The 22,881-nt window shown below is 43.3% G+C and overlaps 1 protein-coding gene across 2 annotated transcripts in view; it reads right to left on the reverse strand.

Annotated features, from left to right (window-relative positions):
• ZNF385C (zinc finger protein 385C) overlaps positions 1 to 22,881 on the reverse strand; it is a 798,047-nt gene that overhangs the window by 200,741 nt on the left and 574,425 nt on the right. The window lies entirely within an intron of this gene.

Below are 22,881 nucleotides of genomic sequence, written 5' to 3' on the forward strand. Positions count from 1 at the left end.
TTTGGGTTCCTGCACTTTTCACATCACACACTTTAAACGTTCTAAAGATTTATATCTACAATAGATATTAAATCACATTTAATAATTCATTATATTCATGGATTAATACAGAATTTCAAAACCACATCTTAGTCTCAGAGGAGGAACTACCGTATATGCATACAGGTAAATGAAGTGGTGGGGGGGCGTAGCTTAGCAATGGCCGAGTGAGGAAGATTTTTCTGAGAGCTCCTGCCATTACCCCTTTCCATCCCGCAAAATTGATGTTTTTTTTCGAGTAAAGCACGGCATGACATCTACCAAAAGGTACAGAACACGATCGACGGCTAGAAGTACCCAGCCATCAACCCCCCGGAGCAGTATTCAAAGATATTTTGGGGACTCACAGAGAGTGACACCGGGCGCCATCGTGACAGCGCCACGTGTGCAGTCTATGGCAGAGACCGATACGCTAGAACTACCTGCTTCCCCTACATCATCTACCTCCTCGGACTGCTTTTCGGAGACTCCTGTGACCCTCCAAGCAGTGATGGCGGGCTTGTCGCAACGATTGAGTGGTATACCTGAGGACCTCTGGATTATACTCCAAACCCTCCCTACCAAGGTGGACATTGAGGCCCTCCCCTCCAGAGCTGACATAGAGTCCCTTATACTACGTGTGGAAGAGGCACACAACCGGGAAATCCAGGAGATCAGAGAGGAGATTCATGGGCTCACGGAGTGGGTGGAATCGAGTGACACTTCAATTCTATCCCTCACTCAGTGGGTCTCTGCTCTAGAACGATCGCAGGCATCACAAACAGCCACGGCCATAGACCTGCAACTCCATTTGGAGGATTTAGAGGACCACAGTCGCCGCAACAACTTGCGGCTGCGGGGCATTACTGAGGCTACCGGGGCCGAGGACTTGGCGGTGACAGTTACGGCGATTTTTCAAACAATTTTGGGAAACGATCCACCGCAACTAGAACTTGATCGGGTTCACAGAACCTTGGGACCTAAATCAGCAGACCTGGACAGACCCAGGGACGTGCTTTGCAGGCTCCACAGATACACCCAAAAAGAGCTCATTCTACGCAAAGCATGGGATCATGGAGAGCTGGAATTCGATGGGGCAACAATTAAAATTCTCCCGGATTTGTCGAGAGGCACGCTGCAGAGAAGAGCCCTCCTGAGACCAGCCCTGGAATTGGCCAGAAGAAAGGGATACACGTACCGTTGGGGTTACCCTCTAGCGGTGACTTTCCGTAATGGAGCCACTTCCTGCACCCTGCACACTCCGGCGGAACTGCCGGACTTCTTTGATTTCTTAGAAGTGGAACCGGTTGCGGTTTCAGACTGGCTTGCCTTTGTCCCTAGACCAGCGGGCCGTCCGGGACCTACCGCTCAACGAAACCACCAACCTCCCCGTCAACAGAGGTCCAGAAGGAGGCACCGGATGCCCTCCAACTGAGGAGACACGTGAGTCATGATCAGGGCACAGATCACCAGCCTAAGCACAAACCTGCATCTAATTGGTTTACTTTACCCCTGACTTGTTAATTGTGACCCATTCACTCGTGTTAGTGGTCCAGCGGCACCCACAGCACTTTCTCCCTACCAGTCACTGGAGTTGCAGTACACCGAAGGACAGACCTCCCATCTCCCCTTCCGATCACTGATCACTGTGGGTTCCCCGGAAAAGTGACCGGAGCAGGTTGGGAACCTTCCGCCCAAGGATATAGGCTAAAGGAACTTTTACCAGGATGAACTGTGACTATTGGTTACCCCTCTGCAGCCGTTCTCAGGTTATGTATCTCATGAGAGCTCATGGTCGGCAGATGGTTGACGCAGTGCATGATTATTATGCACTGGAACCCCTGTCACTAGGAACAATCTGTAGGACCGGGTCATACCAGTAACATAATTCACTACGAATTAGGAGATGCTTGAGAAGCTCCAACATGAATCTTGTATCTGGGCGGCATTGAGTTTACGGGGGAGGGAGGGGGGAATGGAGCCATCCTTTGATATCATGCACTCATGGACTTACGAACACATGAAAAGGGATACGATAATGTGGAGTATGTCTGAGAACTAGATAAAGGGTCTTGTTGTACAGGCCCACCCCCCTCCCTGGGAAGAACGTTAGCCACCCGATAGGGTCACTGGGAATACCCTGGTAATTAGGTCGGGGGGCTCCAAGAATTCATTCAAGACTGTGTCTGTCCTTTACCTGCATGGGTTGGGTGAGGAGGACTTTTATAGACAGGACATGTGGTCACAAGTTTGAATTTAATGTTTAGTGGTTAAAGGGGGTTGAAGTGATTAATGTCACTGATAGGTTCTAGCTTGTAGGCTGAATTTTGAATGTTAACAAAGTGAGCATAAGTAAATTCATTTGCAAACCTGCACCTTTTACCTGCAAACTTTAACCTCAGTATTTTTCTGTCTTGTTTTGCTTTACAACCGTTACCGCATATACGGAAACACACATCACTATAATGGGGGATGGAGAGGGGTATTCAACGGGATCCTCGCTGGTTATCTCTCTCCACAAACCCACTTAGGCCTGCGCTCGATTACCAGTTTAGTGCTGGTGGGCGTCTTAGCACCTTTGTGCTACTCCTTTAGAGTATATATGTCTTGCATCCACTAAGTGCGACTTAGATACTTCCTCCCCCTCTGTCTTGTTTCTTTTTCCACGCTCACTCATTATCTCATCTTCCCTCCCACTACCTCTAGTTCCTTCCTCCCCATCTGTACTCTCTGAACTCTCTGAACCCAGTCTCTTTTTTTTATAACTGGGGGCCATGGAGGCGGTGCATGTACTTTCACTTAATACAAAGGGCCTAAACGTGCCTGAAAAGAGACGTTACTACATGACTTACGACATCACAAGACAGACATAGCATTTATCCAGGAGACACATTTTAAAGGAGGAGGTAATTTACCCATATTGAAAAACAAATTCTTCCCGGTGGTATATCACTCTACTAACGGGTCTGCCAAGACCCGTGGAGTGTCTATACTTATCTCCCGTAGTGTCCCTTGGAAATGTATCGATGTGGCATCTGACCTGGATGGACATTTTTTGTTCCTTAAGGGTGAGATTGGCGGGGTTCAGGTGACCCTAGCAAATATTTATGCCCCTAACAATCACCAGCACCACTTCATTGCTAAAATCATAGGCGCCCTACTGGAGTTCACAAGAGGGCACCTGATAGCAGGAGGCGACTTTAATGTCCCGTTAATTCCTTCAGAAGATACCTCCTCAGGGCATTCTTCAGTCCCACCTAAAACTAGGAAACGAATCGCCCGCACATTGCACAAAGCACAATTGACTGATGCCTGGAGACTCCTCCACCCGACTGAAAGGGATTACACCTTTTATTCCAATCCACATAAACAATATTCAAGGACTGACTACTTCCTAATTCCCCACACCCAACTGCATGCCCTCCGCGACTCCTCGATTGGGTCCATTACATGGTCTGACCATGCCCCTGTTCTGTTGACTTACGCCCTGACAGTTTCACCTCCAGAACAAAGACCTGGAGACTTAATGAAAGTCTCCTACAGGACGGAGAAGTACTTAAAGATGTATTCAGGGAACTAAATTGTTACTTCAAAACCAACAACACTCCTGACAGTGATCCTGGCATTGTATGGAAAGCCCATAAAGCAGTGATTCGCGGAGTCTTAAGCATGGGGCACGCATCAAAAGATTAAGGTCAGCACAGATGACGTCACTTCTTCATGATTTACACCTAGCAGAAGCCAGACACAAACATGCCCAAACCCCATCTGGGGAAGCGGAAATTCTGCTTTTACGTAACAAAATTAATGACTTATTGCAATTCCGAGCAAAAGCCGCGCTACAAGTATGTCGATGGGCATCGTATGAATCGGGGAACAAGTGTGGTAAATTATTGGCCAAATCTTTGAGAGAACAGACCCTCGCAAATAATATTCCCCATATTGTGTCACCCTCGGGTCAGAAGATCACACTCCCACAAAAGATAGCAGGGGAATTCAAAGACTTCTATAAATCCCTTTATAACTTGCAGAAGACACCATCCTCACAACTGCAAATAGAGGGCTATCTAAATAAACCTGGTATGCCCAAACTATCCGCCGAGTTCAGTGAATTGTTAGACGAGCCTATCACCATGGAAGAAATACAGACGGCAGTTAAGAACATGAAATCTGGAAAGCTCCGGGTCCGGATGGCCTTACGGCCCAATATTACAAAATATTATTGCCATCCCTGCGAGAATTCATGCATAAACTCTTCAATTCACTGGACTCTGGCGCACACATCCCGAGAGATAACCTTACAGCACATATAGCGTTAATTCCCAAGGAAGGGAAGGATACTACTGTCTGTGGGAACTTTAGGCCAATTTCACTACTTAATGTGGATCTCAAAATCTTCACGAAAATATTGTCAACTAGGATCCAACGTTATCTGCCGTCTCTGATCCACTTGGACCAGGTCGGGTTCGTCCCAACCAGAGAGGCTAGGGACAGCACAATCTAAGTCCTAAACATACTACATGTGGTCAATCAGAACGAGGACTCCCTGTGTTTTCTTAAGCATGGACGCAGAGAAGGCCTTTGACAGGGTGGACTGGCGCTTCATGACTTCTGTCCTAAGACATGTAGGCTTGGGGGGCAGGATGCTAAACTAGTTAGTTCAGTTTATACCGATCCCACAGCCCGGGTTCGTTCGAACGGTGTTTTGTCGGACCCCTTTGCGATCAGTAACGGAACACGCCAGGGGTGCCCATTGTCCCCACTCCTTTTCGCCCTGTCATTGGAACCCTTCCTGCGTACCGTGCGTGCTAATCCGGACATAACTGGAGTGTACATGGGAGAGTCACAGCAGAAAATTGCCGCATACGTGGATGAAATGCTGTTTACCCTCACTAATCCGATGGTTTCCCTCCCCAACCTTCTCCAGGAATTCAAAACTTATGGGGGTTTTTCAAATTTGAAGATTAACTTCACTAAGTCTGAAGCAATGAATGTAGGAGTGCCCCCAAGCCTTCTTACTACTCTCAAGAATAGCTTTAAATTTAAATGGACTAACACAGCCCTGAAATATTTGGGCACACACATCCCCCCCAAAATGTCTCAGATATTTGCCCTAAACTTTCCCCCGCTGTTGTCAACTGTCCGAGCTCTACTCAACAAGTGGCACACAGGGTTACATTTGTGGTTTGGTAGATGCAACATCCTTAAGATGTGCATTCTCCCGAAGTTCCTATACCTTCTTCAGGCCCTACCAATCCAAATCCCATCACGCTACTTTGATCAGACTAATGCCCTTTTCTTTGACTTCATATGGGCACACAAAAGGCCCAGACTTAATAAACGACAGCTAATACTACCCAAACTGTATGGAGGTTTGGCAGTGCCAGATCTTCACAAATACCAACAAGCAACCCATTTGACCAGACTTATCGACTGGAACCGCCATCAGTCCACCAAACTATGGACCCAACTGGAACAGACTCAATGTGCCATACCCTTGAATAGAGCTCCCTGGTGCCATAAATCATTACCAAGAAATATGAAAAATCATCCTCTGATAGGGGTAACCACGCGAACATGTTCATCTCTCTTTACACAATCTCATCTCATGTCTATTAACTCCCCGCTTCGCCCGATTTTGGGATCTCCAAAATTCGTCCCAGGGTACACAGATCCAGTCTTTTGCTCCCTACGAGCTTCAGCTGCCCTTATGAATTTGGAGGGACCATTTCGTTTAGATTTTTGGAGAGCTCTCCAACTCGATAATTTTCTCAAAACTCTACCCCCTCTGGGAAACTTTGAGCAGACTCTGACTACATACGAAACTCACTGTACAGAAGAGGGAGCTTTACCCCATACTCTGTTACCTACCAATTGTTGATCACGCCACCAGACGATCATCAAATGCGCGGCCTCATAGCATGGGAAAGGGATTTACAATGTACCTTTACATCACAGCAAAGACAAAATATTCTTTACTTTACATATAGATCTTCAATATGCACAAAGATGCAGGAAACCAACTATAAATTAGTCACTAGATGGTACAACACTCCCGTGAAAATACAAAAGTTCTTCCCATCTTCCTCAGATCTCTGTTGGAGATGCCGGGGAGATCGGGGAACGATTCTTCATGTTTTCTGGACCTGGACCATTCAACATACGGTACAGAAGTTCACGGAGCGTCCTATCCTAGCGGATCCTGCTTTCTTCCTCCTCCATGCTTCCAATATGTCAGGTAAGGCTTACAAAAAATCGTTGATCAGACACCTATTAGATGCAGCAAAGGCATGCATCCCCTTTTTATGAAAGTCCACCAAACCTCCGACTGTGGGCATGTGGCTCAATAAGGTGGAGGAAATCAGGAAAATGGAAGATCTGGTTCTCACGGCCCGACATCAAAATGAAAAGTACACCAGGATCTGGTCCAGGTGGCTCATGTTTATACACTCTACTGAGGGACAGGCACTTTTGGAGAGAGATTAAAGGCTGGAGTGGGCTGTCGAGACCCACTGGCTGTATTTACAAATACAGGCGACCCAAGACATGTGCATGTGCCGCTTCCGTGTGCCCCTACCCCCCCCATCCTTCCCTCTTGGTTCTATCTCCCCTCTTCTTCTTTCACCCCCCTTTCCCCCTCTACTCCTACTATTCTTCTTTCACTTCTAGCTATCTATTCCTGTTTCCCTGAAAAAGGAAAATGGCAAAGGAAAGGGCTGAGCATATATATATATATATATGGGAAACATTACAGGGTTGAATTTTCTATACATTCTTTTGTAGAATAGACATTTTATCAGGAATGAAAAATGTTATTACCCTGTTTTCAGATGTGATGAAGTAAGAGGCTGCGTCCTCAAATTCTATACATGTTAATGTTTTTTCATTGGGGACTTGCCCTTTCTTGAGCTTGAATAAACTTAAATTTGAAAAAAAAAAATGAAGTGGTGAATTAAATAATTTAATAAACTTGCAATCAAGCTCATTCAGTAATTGCAGAAAACTATAATGATGCAAAAAAATGAAATTATTTGCTAACTGGTCTAACTGTTGTAAAAAGAAATCTGCTTGTTACTGATTACTGCACTTTGCATCTTTCTATTGCTCTCTTTCCTGCTTTTACCCTTAGGGCCTGAAGTTTTTCACAAGAATTTTTTAGACAGGTGAACAAATGCACATATTTATTTTTAACATGGAATAAAACCCATTGATTTAACTGTTTCCAAAAACAGTTACAGTCAAGTCATGAATGTCAACTTTCAAAGTTGCTTGTGCTTTCAACCGAACTGTTAAAGTGGTTGTAAACCCTAAAAAAAAAAAAAAATGCAAGCCAAAGGCATAATGAGCTAGTATGCATAACATACTAGCTCATTATGAATTACCTGAGATCGAAGTCCCGCAGCGGTCCTAGTTCACGGCTCCTGCGGCCGTCATCACTCATGGAGTTACTTCCTGGTATCGTGGGTTCCAGCACTGTGATTGGTCAGAGCCACGATGACATCACTCCCACGCACGTACGTGCCGTTGCTTCAGTTTGCTTTAGTGCGCATGTGCGATGATGTCAGCACATGCAAATACAGGGGATATCTCCTAAACCGTGCAGGTTTAGGAGATATCCAGTGTAGCTACAGGTAAGCCTTATTATAGAAGTTGTAAAGGGTTTACAACCACTTTAACCCACCAAATGGCTGGTGTCGTAACTGATCATATGTGCAACATCATGGCAACTGCAGATCAAACAAGGCTAGTGTGGCAGCTTCCTTGGTTGTAAAAGATAGAAGGGTTTAGTTCTGCTTTAAGTCATCCTAAGCCTAGGTTCACATTGCTGCGGGTTCGAAATCGTGCAAGTTCAGCTGAACTCGCAAGATTTCTTCCCGGCAATGCAGTCCGACTTCGGGGGCGATTTGACAGTCATCTGTGCAAGTTCCTACACAGATGTCTATACAAATCGCCCCCTGAAGTTGCCAAAAGTAGTACAGGAACTACTTTTGGGAATCGGTGCGGCGCCACAAAGTCGGCGCAGCACTGATTTGGATGGTGTCATTTCCGGCAATAGTTGCCAATTTGGCATGCGATTTGACATGTCAAATCGCATGCCAAATCGTACCAATGTAAATCTAGGCTAAAAGTTATATAAAAGGTCCAGGTCTACAGCAATAGGTCGAATCACCTACTGTTTTTCAGAGACATCTTGTTACTGGAGTTCACAGCTTTCCATAGCAAAGGAAGAACCATGTTCCAAAATGACAGATTTCCAGGAACATTTAGGAAAATGGTAATATATGAGCTACAGCAGGGAAACTAAGAATGGACAACCCACATCAAAAACAAGTAGGTAGTCCTACAAATATCAGGTAGTCTTACACATACAGTGATCTCTACTTTGGCTGGCATTAGAGTTACATGGAAAGGGCTAGTGTTTCAATTTTCAACATATTTTTCCTTCCTCATCACCAATCTATCCTATTCTGGGTAACGCTTGGTAACAAGCATGGATGATTTAGGCTTCCAAACATTAACATATAGACCCACAGACAATCACTTGCTTCATTTCTTTTTACTGACTGCCTGTATGAGTAATATTATCCTACGGCTGTCATTATTCCTCCCCTCTGACAACATTCAGCATCCCTTCTTGTCTGGATACCTCTCTTTTGTTTAAATATTTTGTGTAACATGACATAAAGATTAGATATTGAGATGTAGAGGAAATTGGTTCTTTCCCATCATAAAAATACAGGCTGCAGCAGTTTGACAGAGATAAAGTGACCTCTTTCTGGCAAAATGGTCTTATTGAAATCCTTATCAGCGTCCCCAAACTGCTTCTAACTACAGGCATAGAAACTGCAGCAGGCCTCTCAAGCGTGGCTTCGCGCAAATTAATTCAAAATCCCCCAGAGGGGAAATCTGGGAAATGTTTATAGAACGGAAGACTAAATTAAATCTATATTTATAGAAAGAGAGAAAAAAATCAGAGACAGCAAAATCAAACGGCAAATGAAAAAGATTAACAGCGCAAGAGTCCCTTAGGGGTCTCAAGTCTTAAGGGCAGCCTTATGAAGGCTTGCAGTGCTGTGAATTTTGGCCACAGTCTTATGTCTTGGATTTATAGTTGAATCAGCCATAGAATGGGTGCTTTTCATCTGGATCAACCTATAAAAATACAGGGATTCAGCTAGAGGATATCTATCAAAAAAGAAGGGGTTTTGTCCCTACCAAGACAGTGGGGAACCAGAGGACCAAATAAGTGACACAGCACACAATGTAGGGATAGGTAGAACAAATATTACATTTATTGATTAATTAAAAATTCAATAAACTCCACTATGGGAGGTGATAGTTAAGATACATGAACATGACATATATCCGAAGCCCACTGCATCAAATAGCCACCGGATATGGCAACACACAGCACAGGACAAAAAACAAAAAACAACAACAATTCAAACATATAAACAATCGTCTTGGCGCCAGATATCTATAGAGGAATATACAAAACACATGGCAAAAATACATACACACATATATTTTAAAATGGCCTGATTAGTAATTATTTTGCCTCAAATGTTCCTAACCAGTATTCAAGTGACAGAATGCTGGATCGGCATACCTTTTTTCCTTGAAAGGATGTCACAGGATTGTCACATTCTTCCCTACCTACTGTTCTATATCCTCCATGATCCTCTCTACTTACAACATGGGGCATCTTCCATTTAATATATCCAAATTTGCCCAGCCACAGTATTATATCTCTGCTCTTTATTAAGGTGAGCTAAGATCATTTTCCCATTCTCCTAGTATGTATCTGCAGCTGGAACATCACATTCTGGACAGAAGCTGGTTGTTTGGTACCAATGGGGTTGATTTACTAAACAGACTCTTCACTTTACAAGGGAATTTTCACTTAGTGAATGAGGTGAAGCTCTGCTGAGTCATGTGCAAGCAAAAATATAGATTTTTTTTTCCTTGCCTGTGATTGGGTATCCAACTGCATTTACTATGCTAAGAAAAATTCTTTTGCAAAGCGAACAGCTTATTTGCCTTAAGTAAATCTACCCCAATATCTCTAATAACCGGCACTAGGCTAGGTTGTAGAGAGCTGGGAAGGTGCAAAGAGAGAAAACCCAGCAATACTGTATTATTACTTCTTTAACCGCTTGCCGACTGCCTCACGCAGCAGAAGGGCACGTACAAGCAGAATCAAGTACTTGTATGTTGCCCTTTAAGAGGCGGCCTGCGGACGTGCGCCCACGGCAAGCTCCGTGAGTCGTGTCGCGGGTCCCACGGACTCGATGTCCGCGGGGATACCCGTGATCGTCTCAAGGAGAGGTAGAACGGGGAGATGCTAATGTAAACAAGCATCTCCCCGTTCTGCCTAGTGACAGTGTCACTGATCTCTGCTTCTTGTCATCGCGAGCAGAGATCAGTGACGTGCCACACACTGCCCCTCCCCCCCACAGTTAGAAACACTCCCCAGGACATACTTAACCCCTACACTGCCACCTAGTGGTTAACCCCTTCACTGCCAGTGTCATTTACACAGGAATCAGTGCATTTGTATAGCACTGATTGCTGTATAAATGACAATGGTCCCAAAAATGTGTCAAAAATGTCTGATGTGTCCGCCATAATGTTGCAGTCACGATAAAAATTGCTGATTGCCGCCATTACTAGTAAAAAATAAAAAATATTAATAAAAATGCCATAAAACTATCCCCTATTTTCCCCCAATCAATAAACGCTTATTGCGATTTTTTTTACCAAAAATATGTAGAAGAATATGTATCGGCCTAAACTGAGGAAAAAAATGTTTTTTTATATTTTTTTTGGGGAATATTTATTATAGCAAAATGTAAAAAATATTGAGTTTTTTTCTCAATTGTCGCTCTTTTTTTGTTTATAGCGCAAAAAAGAAAAACCGCAGGGGTGATCATATAGCACCAAAAAAAAGCTCTATTTGTGGGAAAAAAAGGATGTCAATTTTGTTTGGGAGACACGTCGCACGACCGTGCAATTGTCAGTTAGAGCGACGCAGTGCCGAATCGCAAAAAGTGGTTGATGGTTTCTAAACTAAGCCAGCAATAGGCATCTACTTTCATATGAAATATATAAACTTTATAACTACATAATAAAAAAGCATACAAATGCAATTGTATGGGTTTACTAGTTATTATTGTACAATTTTCATAATAACATTTTATTTGTTGAACCTATGTATTGCCAATAAAAGGCAAAGCAACATGTTTACTTGAATTCCTAATCCTCCCCGTGCCTTTGTTTTCACGGGACTCTGGGACTGAAGTGGTTAAAAATCATGTGAAAAGAGGGCTTACAGCAGCCGCTTTCAATCCTCCGGCTTTGCCCAGAACAGGATCTTTGGGATAACTGCTTGGCTGCTACAGTGACAGTATCTCTCAAGACTTGCAATTCTGTTTACACTGTTTATCCCTGTTGTTCAATTTCAACCATGACGGGTTTTGCTGTTGTACACCTACTGTGTGTTGCATCAGGTTGCTGGGACTTGCAGTTCCTGTGTTTAGTCTAAATGTGTTCTCTCTCTGCGCTCTAAGTTTGTCAGACAGCACTTTACAGGCCTGGTCAATATTATGAAGTACCTCTTTGTACTATTTTTATCAGTCATTGTAGGCTAAAGCTGGCCATACATTATACAATTTTCTTATTCAATTTCCTTTAGATTTACCTTCAACTATGTAGTGCAAGGGCCTGCCTGCTTGCATACAAATTGAAAGTGTTTAGGTTTGACCTTATATTATATGATTTTAGTAAATCTGAAGGAAAAATTGTATAATGTATGGCCACCCTAAGAAGACTTACCAGAGACTTTTATAGAGCAGCAGTACTCAAACCAAGAGGCCCACTTTTCACACTAGTGTAGCGCTGGTAGATTTTTAATCTACCGCTGATAGGTAAATCTTGTGGGTTACTTGTTAGGTGAAGTTAGATTTGCCTCTGTTCCAGCTTGGCTAAGTTGCGTGTGAGTTTCACATTGTGCCGGTGGGTGTCGTTGTCACCATGGGCTGGTGTTGGAAAGGCAACGTGTTGAAGCGTATGAGTGCTCCTCTGTCCCGGAGACAACTCGGTGGAGGTGGTCCTCTGAGTTGCATTCTGGGAGAGGGTATTTATGGGACAGACGCCATGTTTAGGGGTTCATTTTTCAGCCACCTGCTGGTCCTCCTGGCCGACAGGTATGTGTTAAGAGTACCACCTCGTGGTCCTCCGTTCCGGAAGCCCACGTCCCTGTGGCGTATGGGTGGGCCCAGAAGCCTGTCTGGGGCCTACCACAGCAACAGAGGAATGGTCCTGAGCTGTCTATCCTGAGTGAAGAAGCTGGACAACCAAGGAGATCCCAGGGGAGGACCCGTCATGGAAGGATCATGCAGAGTGCTGGTCTGGAGAGGGGCCTGGTGACTCAGTTGGAGGATGTATCCTGAAGTAATCTTACTGCATAGTACTGCCGAGTTGGCTTAAAGGTTCAAGTACTGTGTCTGACATTCATCACAAACCAATACATCCTGTGGCAGAGGATCGTACGAGTTTTATTCCAAACAAGTCTGTGGCAGAGACTTTTGTTCGTGCTACGTACTGGCTGCTAGGTTAGTGAGCGAGACCTATCCAGGCGGGCAAAGATTGAATACTACAAGGGGAGTGCATTCAAGTACAAGTGTTCAATTCCAAGAATGTTCTAAAGAATACTAAGGAAAGGTATTTGAGCTTCCCTGCAACTTTCCTTCTGCCTCTTTCCTGCTACTTCCTATATTACTTGTTCATTAAAGCATTGGAAAATATATTCAAGTGTTTGGTGTCTACATTGTCCAGATGTAAACTCAACGGGACCCTAGACCCAGTGCCGGTGAAATAGAGGTATCGAGAGTGAAGGTAACAGCCCGCTTTAAACCAGCAGCTCCACCGAGAGTTAGTGCTACACTAGTAAGGCCTGAGGGCTTTTCAAGTTGTAGATGAGGCCTGGTTCTCATGTGTGACAAAATTGTAAGGTGAAAATGTTTGACAACTGATGTTCTACAGCATTCTTCAAGAACTTGCTTGATAGGAAGTCAGCTAAGGGTAAGAGAATGTTTTTCTCTGAACTCTTTCTCAAATATCTTCACATCCTATAACTCATCAAACAAATAAGCCTAGTCAATATAAATGCAGTATGTACAGTGTAGTCATATTTTTCAATACATAAATTTAGTTTATACCACCAGTGTTTACCTACATTTACCTTCCAATTTCTGTCAACCAACTGAATCTTTATCAGAAATACGCACAAGCTTTCACTAGTAAGCAAGACTTATGTGGGCAAATGTTACTATTAACTGTCCTTTTACTGCCCTCCAGCTCAGGCTAAAAAAACCAAGAAGGTGCAGTCTCTTCTCCCCAAATGTCTGTAAACAAGAAGACTTGCCCACAGTAAGCTTTTTCCTCAATAGTGAATGCATGTGCATAGTTTTTGGCAGACTCAACTGGGCTTTTCAGTGGTAAATCTGAGGCTAAAATACATATTTAGGAAGCAGTGGGTAATCAGTTTGCACCTCATTTGCTGTCCGATGTCCATAATCTACCAAGTAAATTTGCTGCCCACAAATTCAACAGAGCTAGTTCCAAATATTAAACATTTGGATTTCAGTAAGAACTTCAATATGAAATCCAGATCTTCATTTATCATATTTAAAATATAGGAAAAGTTACAAGTCACCGCACCCGTTCTGTTTCAACAGCAAATCGTGACTTAATGATATATACTCATGCTTGCTCACATTTATTTACAACAGTTCAATAGGAAAAAAATCTTAATTTGCATTTTCCAGCACTACCCTCTGCACCTGTTAACAGGGACGTTTATAAGTTTAGAATGTGGAGGGTGAATGACTGGTGAACAGATGAATCTAAACTGGTCAATGTGCCTATATGTGCCTTCTTTTTTAAAGGGTAACTCCACTTTTGTGGGGAAAAAAAATAGCAAATAAAAGAAAAAATAATATAGCGTGTACAATTGCGATACAAGACATATTATAACTGAAAATATTAAAAATTACCTTTCCTTTTTAGGCTCGGTTCACACTAGGGGCGGCACAACTTGCAGGTCGCCTCACCGAGGTGACCTGCACACGACTGCCACGGCGACTTGCAAAACGACTTCTGTATAGAAGTCTATGCAAGTCGCCTCAAGTTGCCCCAAAAGAAGTACAGGAACCTTTGCGTCGCTCCGATTAGAACGGTTCCATTGTACAGAACGGGAGGCGACTTGTCAGGCGATTAGGTCGCCTGACAAGTCGCCCCCGTGTGAACCGGCACTTAATCTGCAGCCACTGTAATTTTCTATAAATGTAATGCATTATGGCTACATGGAGTTGTTCTGTACACAGAATGTGTACTGACCACTCCCCAGAAACAAAATTTCCTGCTTGTGTGATTGGCACACCAATTTGCCCAGAAGTCTGCCTAAGATACAAGTCAGATTTCAGACATCCGCTACAACAAAAATGTAATTTTTGGTCTGATATTTCCAAAAGGGACACGTCTAAAGGGATGCAGGCCCAACAGATTTCCTCATTAGTGCGATGCAGCTGCCACAGCTGACTGATAATTATGAAACCACTCCCATTAGACCCACTGAGCACAGGGGCACAGACAAAAACCATTGGATTTCTTCAGAATAACAAAAGGTAGGAATCTGCAACAAAGATTGTTATAATCCGTGCAATGTACAAAGATCACCCAGAGAGAATGTTTTTTTCTCAACAAAAGTGGAGTTATAGCAGATTCTAGTGGGCTCAATTATTAATTGATTTTCTATATCTGTTGAGAGTTTTGTGATGATGTCTGCACACAGGGCTTTTTAGGTATGGCTAAGTCATGGCCAATACAGAGCTATCTTAGGAACTCTCATTTAACCACTTAACAACTGGCACATAGCCGAATGACGGCTACAGGGCGGTTGCTTAACTCTAGGAGGGCGTACAGTGACGTCCTCATAGAATTCCGCTCTCGTGCCCCCCTGGGGTGCGCACCTGAGAACATCCATGACCACCAGGTACAGAGGACCCGGCGCATCACGGCTGATTGCGGCCGTTTACTATGTGATCGCTCCGTCAAATGACGGAGCGATCACTTGTAAACAAACCGGCGTCATGTCATGACGCCGGTTCCTCTCTCCCCTCTGTGTACCGATTGGTACAGTGGGGGAGGGATCAGATGGCAGCAGCGCTGTGGGCTGCATCTGTAGTGCCCACAGCGCTGCTCTGTGACACAGAGCCACAATCCATCCATCCTTGCTCAGCCATCCCTCCATGCTCAGAAATACCCTGCAATACTCTGCAATACCCTGTGCAATACTCTGCAATACCCTGTAAAATACTCTGCAATACCATGTAAAATACTCTGCAATATCCTGTGCAATACTCGGCAATATCCTGTGCAATACTCGGCAATACCCTGTGCAATACTCGGCAATACCCCGTGCAATACCCTGTGCAATACTCGGCAATACCCTGTGCAATACCCTGCAATACTCTGCAATGTTCTGCAATGCTCTGCAATACCCCGCAATACCCTGCAATGCTCTGCAATACTCTGCAATACCCTGCAATACCCTGCAATACCCTGCAATACCCTGCAATGCTCTGCAATACCCTGCAATACTCTGCAATACCCCGCCATACTCAGCCATACCCAGCCGTACTCTGCCATACTCAGCCATACCCAGTCATACTCGACGATACCCTGCAATACCCTGCCATACTCAGCCATACCCAGCCATGCTCAGCCATACTCGGCCATGCTCAGCCATGCTCGGCTGTACTCGGCCTCTGTATATGGCCAGGCTGTGGAAGTCTCACACATGTGGTATCGCTGTACTCAGGAGTAGGAGAATCTATTTTTGGGTGTCATTTTTGGTATATACATGCTATGTGCTAGAAATATTGTATAAATGGACAACTTTGTGTTAAAAAAAAAAAGTGTTTTAACCACTTCCCGCCCGCCGTCATATGACGTCCTTGAATTTGTTATCTGAATGATGCCTGCAGCTACAGGCAGCATTCAGATATCATCTTTTTCAGCTGGCGATTCCCTACATCATAAGAATGATCATAGTGGCTGTTCCACTGCTTGATCGTTCTTACGGGAGGCAAGAGGGGATGTCTCCCCCCTTCCCGCCGCCCTCCGGTGCTTCTACCGACTCACTGCTACGATCGAAGTCAGGATTGTTTTTTATTTTTTTTATTTCAGGCTTTCCAGCCTAGAGGTGAGATGTGGGGTCTTATTGACCCCATATCTCACTGTAAAGAGGACCTGTCATGCCATATTCCTATTACAAGGGATGTTTACATTCCTTGTAATAGGAATAAAAGTGATCAAAAAATTAATTTTTTGGAAAAAAGTGTCAAACTAAAATAAATAAAGTAAAATTAGAGTAAAATGTTTAAAGCGCCCCTGTCCCCATGTGCTCGCATTCAGAAGCGAACGCTAATGTAAGTCCTGCCCATATATGAAAACGGTGTTCAAACCACACGTGAGGTATCGGTGCGAACGTTAAAGTGAGAGCAATAATTTTGGCCACGGACCTCCTCTGTAACTCAAAACATGTAACCAGTAAAAAAATTAAAGCGTCGCCTATGGAGATTTTTAAGTTTAGCGCAATTCCACGAGCGTGTGCAATTTTGAAGGGTGACATGTTAGGTATCTATTTACTCGGCGTAACTTCATCTTTCAGATTATGCAAAAACATTGGGGTAACTTTACAGTTTTGTTTTTTTTTAGCACAAAACTGTTTTTTTTCCAAAAACACCGCGTTTAAAAAGTTGCTGCGCAAATACCGTGCGAGATAAAAGTTGCAATGACTGCCATTGTATTCTCTAGGGTCTTTGCTAAAAAAAATATATAATGTTTTGGGGTTCTATGTAATTTTCTAGCAAATAAATGATGATTTTTACATGTAGGAATTGTAGGAAAAAATGACAACTTCAAAAAACTCACCATGCATCTTTCTAAATACCTTGGAATGTCCTCTTTCCAAAAAAGGGGTCATTTGGGGGGTATTTGTACTTTTCTGTCATGTTAGGGTCTCAAGAAATTAGATAGACCGTCAGTAATTCAGGTGTGATCAATTTTCAGATATTGGCACCATAGCTTTTGGACTCTATAACTTTCACAAAGACCAAATAATATATACCAATTTGTACTTATTTTTACCAAAGATATGTAGCAGTATAAATTTTGGCCCAAATTTATGAAGAAAAATGACTAATTTGCTAAATTTTATAACAGAAACAAAGAAAAATTCATTTTCTACAGAATTTTCAGTCTTTTTTCTTTTATAGCACAAAAAATAAAAAAACCCAGAGGTGATTAAATACCACCAAAAGAAAGCTCTATTTGTGTGAAAAAAAGGACAAAAATTTCATATAGGTACAGTGTTGCATGACTGAGTAATTGTCATTCAAAATGTGAGAGCACTGAAAGCTGAAAATTGGTCTGTTTATTAAGGGGGTTTAAGTGCCCAGTGGTCAAGTGGTTAAAGTGTATGTATAACCCAAACTTTTATTTTTTCCCTTAGGTATGATTGTGGAGACTGGAAAGAAAATACCTCCATTGCACCACATTCCAATTACAGTGACAACAATAGGGTAGGAGTCAAGGGGACTTTCAAGGTCCTCAACGGGACCTGGATATACAAATGGATCATGAACACCACCCCACTTTGTTGGAGGGGATTCAGGGAGGTAAGGACATTTTTTCTTATTTGGAGGTCCAAGAATGAAAGTGTATTGGGAAAAGTACTACAGATATTTAGAACAACAACCTTGGTCTCCCTCTTATTCAATCCCTGCATTATTCTGTTCCAGAACATGTCACCAATTATTTGGCCTTGTTCACACTGTGTGTGGGACAGGCACCTGCACTGCTGTCAAATTGAGACCAACAGGTGTGTCCATGTAGCTGCTGTGTCCCTAAAGACATGCACACCTGTGCATCCTATGCGGGCGAAGATGGTCCTTCGCATGGGGGAACACAGAGATACATCCATGTGAACGAGGCCTAAATGAGCTATGTTACCCCATCTGTTACATGGAGCTAAAATGTTGGGTTATATTGTAAATATAACAGTCCCACAAAAAATACTGAGCCTGCTACAGATGTCCATCTAATGCAATTTCCTGTGATGGTGTGGAAACAGTGCTGCTGAAGTAAAAGCAGAGTTGCCACTCCCAAGTAGGCCATGCCTGCTTGTACTACAATGGGATGAAAAATGCTGCAAGAGTCATGGCTCTCAGCATTGTCACTGCTAATTCCCAATCCTGAAACATGCCATTCAGCACCTGGCCATACTTACTCCTGCCCACTGCTTTCTGGATTGACAGCACTGCCTTTCCTCCTGACCCTTCCCTCCAACGCTGGAGGCTGCCATGTTCAATTCCTATCAAACAAGACTTGCCGCCTTTTATCTCAATGTCTTCCATGTTGGCTGTGCATTAGAGAAATATGGTTGTACTTTCTGTATGCCTGTTTACTTGTCCCTTATTGTAAAAACCCTTTGATCCAATTTATATCAGCCTAATATATTCCAGGTGCATCCAAACAAAAGGTGCTCAAAGTCTTACAGCTCCCTGTTTTTTGAAAACAGCCAAAACCCAAGCAGAAAAAGGCCCTTGCCCTTTGTGTAGAAGCAGTGGTCTCTCTGCATGTGTCTGACATTCAGTCAGCATTGAACATGAGTGTTTGCTGACTAGATAGCTCTGGCTTTGTATCAGCAAAGGGCATGTTGGACTCACTGAGAGCAAAGATCCTTGTCTGCAGCATGATGCCCGGGGACAGGCTCTTCTACTTTCTAAAGAAAATAGACTTTAAAAACTTAGAGCACCTATCATTTTGGAGCACCTCAAATATATTTAGTTGATTTAAACTAAAAGTTCAATAAGGTTTCAATAAAATCTTGAAAAAATAACAAAAAAGTACAAAAGGCGTATGTCATTATGCTCTGTAGGAGAACGAAAATCCCTGCCATGAAATTATCTGCCAAATCATTTAGTTATTTCCTGATGCTAAATATACAGTCTGGCTTATTTTCTTAAGAATTAGGACACCGGCATTTGTACCTCCAACAGCTCCAGGGCTAAAAAGTCTAATCCATGATTTATGCTGTTTTCTCTACGAGAAAAAAGCTAACTTTATCCGCTTTGACAGAAATGGATTCTTGAAGGAAAAGTGACATTGAAAGTCAGTGATCTGTTGGTGCCTTTTTTCTTTTAAAAGGTTACACTGCCAAACACAGCTATCCATATGAGTCCCTGAATCAGTTTTATCACTAGCGATAATTGTACACTGTAGGTATTAAAAATAGGCTGTAAACAAGCCATAGCCACTGACAATTCATAGAGCTGTTGGTTGCAGAGATTTTGCAAACATGCTTGAACACTTCTGGATATTACAGTTTCCTTTCTCAAAATTGCAGTAATCCTTTATACATGGCTGTTTAGTACAACCTTTGCTTACCACTACTATGCAGGGGATGCTGCATAGTAGAGCAATAACCTAGAGAAGAATTTCAAGTTTGGCTTTTTTTACATAGTTGCATTGGTCTAACTTGGTCCAGTGTAACTATGTATTGTATATACCATACCTGTGGGATCTGTCTAGAAGCTGGAAATTACTGTACTAGACACCACTACTGCAGTGATCTCCACTAGCTCCCAGGTCCTGAGCTGAGTGGCTGCCCTGCTGCATTGTGAACACAAGAGATTGGCTATGGTGCCCATGCCGAGTGGCCGACTTTCTGTACTCACAAGCAGCAAGGCAGCTGCTCGGGCTGGACATAGAAGTTAGTGGAGATCACTAGAGTAGTGGTGTTTACTATAGTGATTTCCAGCTTCAAGAGGGATCCCACAGGTAACATGGACACATGGAATAAAACCAAATATAAACCTTATAATGACTTTATACAATAACAATGGGCAAAGTTAACTGGAAAAAACGGAAATCACTTTTTAGCAGATTAGATTATCATCCTTTGGACAGGGTCTGAAATGACTAGTAGAATGACTAGTAGAACTAGAAAACAATAGAAGAGTTTTGGGATTATGGCGGTGCCAATAACGATATTTATCAAAATGTAAAATATACAGACTTTTATTGATACATAGTTAAAACATGATCATTTTAGAAAGAACAAGGTTAAAATATACATGTCCATAATGTGGTCATACTGATATCTTAGGTAAATGCTTGCGTTATGGTGTCTGTTCCCGACATGTTTTGCCAGTGATGGCTTCCTCAGGGGACTTGAAGACCACTAAAGTTTTAAGGACCGAGCAATCATCAAATAGACTCCCACCTGTCCACCAGAAATTAAAAACCGGACAAAGGACAACAAGTGACTACAGGAGACATATATGGACCAAGATAGTAGAAAAACAATAGGATAAAACCGAGAGCACCTGCACCAGAGACCACTCCTGAAAATCAGTCTGCAGCTGTGGTATAAACTTGTCCAGATAGCCCTCAGGAATCCAGCCTTGGTTGATTTCCAGCTCCAGGAGCATTGGGCAGGTATGGTATACACATACTATAGTTACATTGCTCCAAGCTGAACCAATGTATGTATGGATATTATATATACATACCTGGAATTATTCTTTAACTAGAAAAAGTAGGGTTTAACCCGTATGAAAAAAAGAATACTTGATAATAAGGGATAATAAGTTGATAAGGTAAAAAGATATTTTTTAACAAGTTGAGTATGCAGAGCCAAAGCTTTTCTTTTTGTTTTGGATACAGTAGATAAAGTATAAAACCTCTTTTACACTTTTTTGGCTCCTGTTGTGGAGATTTCTGCTAAAGTTTATGTGGACCCAACACAGAGCTCACTTTTTCTCTGTTAGCTATACAATTGAAAGCTTTTTTTAATATCTGGTCCATATATGTGAAAAATATCCATGGAACTGATCAGAAATTCAGAGCTGTCCTGCCTCTTGTTCACTCTTTCTGTTTTTATCCAGATGAGCCGTATTAGCTCTGCTAGTTCTTACCTTGGACTACAGAACAATTAGCCTTAAAGTGGTATTGAAGTCACATGTTTAACTTAAGGCCTAAACTTGCGCTGTTTTGTAGATAGGTCAGGGGTAGGCAACCTTGAGAGCATGGTGTGCTGAAAAATGTTTTCAAAGAAATTGAGCGTGCCGATTTTAAAACAAAAAAATGTCAACTTCACACCTCAATCACAAAAAAGGATTTTTTATAAAGTAAATGCTGTAAACGACTTTAGTAGTGAGAAATTAACATCCTGCACTCACACGCCTCAGATCAACCCCAATTCTTGCAACTTCACACTTCAGATCACGGTCCCCCTGCAAATATGTTTTACCACTGTACCCCCCTGATCATCTGCCCCACCACTGTAACCCCCTGCACATCAGCCCCACCACTGTACTACCCTGCTCTTCTGCCCCACCACTGTACTACCCTGCTCTTCTGCCCCACCAATGTTCCCCCTTTCTCATCTGCCCCACCAATGTACCTCCATCTACACCCGCTCCACCACTGAACCATCTTCTCATCTGTCCTAACACTGAACGTATCTGCTCATCTGCCCCACCACTGTAACCCCCGAATCTTTTCTCTCCATGTCAAATAATCTTGGACTAATAAAGTTAGGTTAGGCACATTCAACAGCAGGTTCGATAGACACAGATCGCTATTGTCACCCTCATGTCGAATCTTCTATCTATATCGAACTGTTGTTGCAACGATACGAAAATATAATGGATACAAAAATAAAGCATTTTTTTTTATTTCAGATCTTTCGGATATCGGATTCTGCGTGTTCGTTATGGTTTGTTGAAACAAACACAAAAATCCTCAAAATTCGGATGAAAATGCATTCGGACTAAAATGAATGCACATGTCTACTGTAACCCCCTGCTCATGTGTTCCACCGATGTACCTCCTTTCTCCTCTGTATCCCCTGCTCCTCTGTCCCACCGCTGTAACCCTCTGCTCATCTGTCCCACCAATGAATGTACCTCCTTTCTCCTCTGCCCCAACATTGAATCCCCCTGCTCATCTTTCCCACCACTGTAACCCCCTTCTCATCTGCCCCATCACTGTACCCCCTGGTTTTCTGTCCCACCGCTGAACCCCCTTCTAAACCATCCCACCACTGTTCCTCCTGCACATCTGCCCCACCACTGTACCCCCTTGCTCTTCTGTGCCACCACTGTAACCCCCCTGCTTATCTGCCCCATCAATGTACCCCTTTTCTCATCTGTGCTACCACTGTACTTCCCTGCACATCTGCTCCACCGCCGTATCCCCATGCTCTTCTGTTTCACTACTGAATCACCTTATCATCTGTCCTAACACTAAACCCATCTGAACCTATCTGCCCCACCAATGTACCTCCTGCACATCTGTATCACCTCTGTACCCCCCTGCTCTTCTGCCCCACCTCTGTTCCCCCTGCTCTCCTGCCCCACCAATGTTCCCCCTGCTCTCCTGCCCCACCACTGTAACCCCCTGCTCATCTGCCCCACCATTACACCTCCTTTCACATCTGCCCCACTGCTCTACCCCCTGCTTTTTCTGCCCCAACACTGAACTCCCCTGCTCATCTGGCCCATCACTGTACCCCCCTGCTCTTCTGTCCCACTGCTGAACCCCTTCTCATCTCTTCCACCACTGTACCTCCCTGCACATCTGCCCCACCGCTGTACCCTCCTGCTCTTCAGTTCCACCTCTGAACCCCTCCTGCACATTTTCCCCACTGCTGTACCCTCCTGCTCATCTGCTCCACCGCTGTACTGTCTTCTCATCTATGATATGTGTGATATTCAAAGTGGTGAAAGG

This window comes from Aquarana catesbeiana, linkage group LG12, assembly GCF_042186555.1.
Source record: "Aquarana catesbeiana isolate 2022-GZ linkage group LG12, ASM4218655v1, whole genome shotgun sequence".
In the NCBI taxonomy this organism is placed as follows: domain Eukaryota; kingdom Metazoa; phylum Chordata; class Amphibia; order Anura; family Ranidae; genus Aquarana; species Aquarana catesbeiana.